Source organism: Priapulus caudatus, unplaced genomic scaffold, assembly GCF_000485595.1.
Source record: "Priapulus caudatus unplaced genomic scaffold, Priapulus_caudatus-5.0.1 Scaffold1229, whole genome shotgun sequence".
In the NCBI taxonomy this organism is placed as follows: Eukaryota; Metazoa; Priapulida; class Priapulimorpha; order Priapulimorphida; family Priapulidae; genus Priapulus; species Priapulus caudatus.
This window is the reverse complement of record NW_014578290.1, coordinates 48,007-53,327: the sequence shown is the minus strand read 5'-3', so window position 1 is coordinate 53,327 and position 5,321 is coordinate 48,007. Positions and strand designations below refer to the sequence as shown.

Genomic DNA, 5,321 nt, shown 5'->3' with positions numbered 1-5,321 from the left:
TTCTCCTCCGTCCGTCTCGACGGCGCGTCGTCGCCGTCCTAACGTAGTGTCGACCACGTAGAAGTACGGTACCGGACCCCCCGTAACCCGTAAAACCGTAACGTAACGTACGTACGTAGGTCGTCGTATATATATATATATATATATATATATATATATATACTGTATATATATATTATTGGTTTGGCATGTGACTGCAGGTTGAAAGCAGAGTTGGATGAGTGCATGGATGCAGAGCTAGAAGACTACTGCATCGCTCTGAAGGCACAGCAACAGCAACTGCAGCAAGTGCTCTGGCAGCAACAGTTGCAGCGTCCCCATCATCAACAACAGCAACACCCATACAAGCAGGCCTCGGTAAAACAGCAGCAGCAACAACAGCGATGGCAGCAACAGCCACGACAACAGCAGCAACAGCCACGACAACAGCAGCAACATCAGCAATGGCAACAACAGCAGCAACAGCAACAGTACGAACAACCACAACAACAGTTGTGGACTCAACTGGAACAAGAGCTACTGGTATACAACATGTAATATATATATATATATATATATAAAGAAACTTGTGTGTATGTGTATACGTGTATGTATAAACTATAAATTACTATCATGTCTTTTGTAAGCGGTTTCTCTAAGTTCCAACATGCTCTCTACTTGACTTGTTTCAGGATGATAGCAAAGGAGAAGGCGAAGGAGAAGGAGAAGTAGAAGGAGGAGCAGGAGAAAGAGAAAGCCAGGACGGAGGCAGCCAGGAGCAGTCATGTGTTTTAGATAGTCCCTCTTCCACCACAGGTGGCACTCTATGCAATGAAAACATCAAACAGGAAAGCCAACTAGAAAGGAGGCCAACAGGGGGTTGTGAGAAGCAGGGAAGCCAACCAGCAGAAAGGCCTGCAGGGAGATTCAGGAAACAGGGAAGCCTGCCAGAAGGGAGGCCAGCAGGGGGTTTTGGAAAACAGGGAAACCAGCCAGAGGGGAGGCTGGCGGGGGGTTATGGGAAACAGGGGAGCAGCAGCAGTAGTACGTATAAATTCGTTAAGAAGGTGCGTTTCCAGTGAGTTACGCGTGAAGGTAATCAGTTGATAGTGGGATTATGTTCCAGGAACTTGTCTGTAGCAGGATATTACAGCTATAGTTCACACGATATATAGCTGTTACAGCTGACAGCTGTATACGACAGATCCATATGCATAACGCTCTTCTACAATTAAATATAATGTTTATTATAAACTTTTATAATGTTCATCGTACAGGCAAGTCAACTTTGATGTTGAACGTTGAAATCACAGATGGCTTAACACACGCACAAATGTATATATATAAACATGTATATATATATGTGTATATATATATATACATATATATATATATATATACATACACCTACGGCTACTACCATTATTACGAGGAAATATCCTCAACGTTAATCTACGCTGTAAAGCACATTCACAACTACGTCGCTAGTTTCTTGATTTCTATAGAAGGATTGGCAAACCGTTGACACATCTACACATGTGTCAACGTAACAGCGATGCATTCCTCGGTCAGTCAAACTTCACTGACCAGTCGCCATCGCTACGTAACTGGCGCGGCACATTTTGCCTGACGGACAGTCTTAAATCAGACACTCGATACGAGCGTAGGTTTGCCTGCCAGATGTAAAAATATCGTGTTCTCACACTTTTTCACAACTTTTTCACAACTTTCTCGTTGGCAACCGTTTCTCGTAGAACAGCTATAGATAGCCCGCGGAGGCACACACGATGTCACGATAATGTATTTAATGATGATTAATGTAATATTGAGTGTTAATGGAAGTTGTACACACGCACGGGAATGCAAGTCTCTCTCTCTCCTCTGTCCCCTCCCCTCTTTTTCTCTCTCTCTTGTTCGCACTGTCTCTCTCTCTCTCTCTCTCTCTCTCTCTCTCTCTCTCTCTCTCTCTCTCACTCTCTCTCTCTATACAGGCCGTAGCCAGCTTTATGTTGGGGGGGGGGGGGGTTCGTTTTTCAATGTTAGCAATTTGCTCGGCAGGGGCGTGTACAGGATTTGTACAGGGGGGGGGGGGGTAACCGTAAACACAAAGTTAGAGCACGCGGAAGGGGGCGGGTCTTAATTTTTTAAAAGTTCACCCCTCAGATGCGTTTTCTGCGCGAGCAGGGGGGGTCTGGACTTCCCTGGGACCCCCCTGTACACGCCCTGCTCGGGCGCGAAGCGACCAGGCGAGGGAGCCAAGTACGAGCGGGGGAGGGTGGGGAGGGGGGTGTTCACTGTCACCTCGCACGGATGGAGATTTTGCAATTATTACACTAAAATGGAGCGACCTGAGGTGAAATTCTTGCAAATTTTCAACAAATTTTTTTTTTTGGCTTGGGGGGGGAGGGGCGGGGGGGGGTCTCGTTCGAACCCCCCGAACCCCCCCTGGCTACGGGCCTGTCTATATACAATGTGATCAGTCGGTAATAACGGAATACGATCGACATCGACGTACAACAATGGAAAGCAACGAATTCCGAACAAAACGGAAAAACGCTGCGATTCCCAGCAGATAAAGGCCTCGGTTTTTTTTGCCACACCGTGGTGAGGCACACGTACAAGTGATAACGCGAGGAGTGTCATATAGTACGTTAGATATGTTAAATATAGATCTATTAATATAGACCTATATTATGACACTCCAGATAACATCCTACACCCCACCCTCGGCACCCCCGGCCTGCACCATGAGATGAGATGCACCTTGGCTTGCACCCCTAGATGCACACCAGCCTGCACCATGACATGCACCCCTAGATGCACCTTGGCTTGCACCCCTAGATGCACACCAGCCTGCACCATGACATGCACCCCTAGATGCACCTTGGCTTGCACCCCAAGATGCACACAGCCTGCACCATGACATGCACCAAGATGCAACTTGGTTGCACAAGATGCAACTTGGCTTGCACCCCAAGTGCACACCAGCCTGGCACCCCAAGATGCACCCAGAGATGCACACCAGCCTGCACACGAGATGCAATCAGTAGAATCACTGCAGCGTACGGCCAGGCATGCTCAACCTTGCTAAACCTGCTGGTGTGTGTGGAGCACGTGCAGGTCCGTCGGGTCTCCCAGCGTGCCAAGCGTACGTTACCGGTGACGTAATACATGTACGTGCGCATGTACGTAGGTATATGTATACGTACATACAAGCAGAGCTGAATAATGACAAACTACATTTTGAAAAACATTTCAAATTTTTTCATTTCAAATTTTCAATGACATTGTCACTATTCACCCCCTGAATAAAGACATACACACACATACATATGCAGTCAATCCTGTTCAATGTTGACTATCTCGCTCTATAGACCAAACGCTCTATAAGCAAAGGCGAGTGCCTGAATGCAGTGTAAGAGTGAAACCAACTCTATAAAACGGACACTGTCTAGAAGGACACTTGGATGCTGAATACCCACTAACAGGTCTGACTGATATAAAATATATATAATATATATATATACAATATAATATATATATAGTGTAATAATACATTGTGTATATAACATCCATATGTAATATACATAATTTATTACTAGCTCTTGGTATATATATATATATATTATACTGTAAGTATATATATATATGTATAGAGAGAGAGAAGAGAGAGAAGAGAGAGGAGAGTACATATTGGTGCCACGGTCACATATAAGGGCCTTCGTCGTAGAGTATCAGTTATATATTCGAGTATCAACATCTCGTACATAGAAAAACGCGTCAATCATGCTATTTCGAGTAATAGCTACAGGATTTTTGGTCGGGCCACGAACAATTTGCGTCACGTACATCGAATGCTACAGTATACATCGTATTTATGTAACGATCGCACGAATGATAAAATACATATTAAAATAAGACGACGATTCCTGCAAATCTCAGTGTGCCTACGAAACGGACAACCAGTTAAACACGAATAGCAAAATTACAACCCCCCTCACATACACACACACACACACGCACGCACGCAAGCACGCAAGCACGCAAGCACCGCAGCACACCACACACAAACAACACACAGTTTAAACACACGTCTTTTAATGTAAAGTATAACCATAATATATATATATTATATATATATATATAGTAGATATCTATATGGGCACACAGGGAATAAATGCATGAGTAGTATCATGAAGCACAATAAGCTACGCTCGCCCTTCACAGCAGGGAGCGTAGAAATCCTCATTGTAATTGACCAATCATCCATCGTCACTGTCACGCAGCACATAGCAATCACCATCCGCGATAGGACGTTTAACGACAATGATTGCACCGAATTCGCCGCAAAAGTTAGACTTCGGCACGTGCGCACGTTTCTACACATAACTACAAACAGGCACCGACCTGACAACATCCAAGGTGGAAAGGTGTGGAAAGGATATCATTGGCCAAGACGGATGTGGGTCGAATTGGATTGGCAAAACTTTTTGCAGTTTCACCTGAGAAACTACTATATGTAATTTATTGACCAGTTATATAACTCTTGCTTGTGGTGATTGGACTGACAGCTTCACTGTAGAGAAACTTAGTCATGGTGACGATTAAAACGCCATGATCTCCTTAGCTTATTCGTATTAAAAACTCCGTGTGTAATGTTTAATAGAGTCTCACTGATGAAAAACTGTCTTGTATGTTTGATAGCCTCACTGTATAAAGAACCGCTTGTAAGGTGTAATCGCTTCTTCACGTTATAAGGAACTGCTTGTAATGTTTGAGGGCTCGCAGCTTCTTCTTATAGAGTGAGAGATGAAGTCTTCAGGGCTGACGGAGGATGGAAATGTCCTTTCCACCGCGTTCAATCGTGCTTCAATCTGAAACAAAGCGCAGCAGTCGCGTGTCAGAAACAAAATTACGTTCAACATTAGTGTTAATTAACATTAACTTTGATCATAGACAGTTAACCGAAACAGAATTAGTCTCAACATTAGAATCACTTTTTATCATTGACTGACTTGTTTTTCTCTTATAGTCGGGTAGATTAGAGCATTTTGACTTGGAAAAAAATGTGTAAAAAGCAGATTTTTCCCGAAGCGGATTTTTGGCGGATTTTGGATATGTTGCTTCTTATGACACATCTGCTAGCTGGTGCAAAAATTCATCTTTATACATTTTTTTCCGGGTGCATCGTATTTCACCTAAACTACCGGACTTTATGGCACACCATTCGCGGCGATACGTTTGAGCATGCACATCACGTATTACGCGCGCGAGCATATAGCATATATGCGATCATTAGCCAGGCTCAAATTAAGCGACAGAGTGGGAAATGGGCAATTTTT

At 44.0% G+C, this 5,321-nt stretch overlaps 1 long non-coding RNA gene across 1 annotated transcript in view; it reads right to left on the bottom strand.

The window, feature by feature from the left end:
• Positions 1–4,809: 4,809 nt before the first annotated feature.
• Positions 4,810–5,321, bottom strand: part of LOC106815896 — a 3,617-nt gene continuing 3,105 nt past the window's right edge. Inside the window, exon 4 of the long non-coding RNA XR_001394805.1 lies at positions 4,810–4,853. This is a non-coding gene — a long non-coding RNA (uncharacterized LOC106815896). The remainder of the gene's footprint in view (positions 4,854–5,321) is intronic.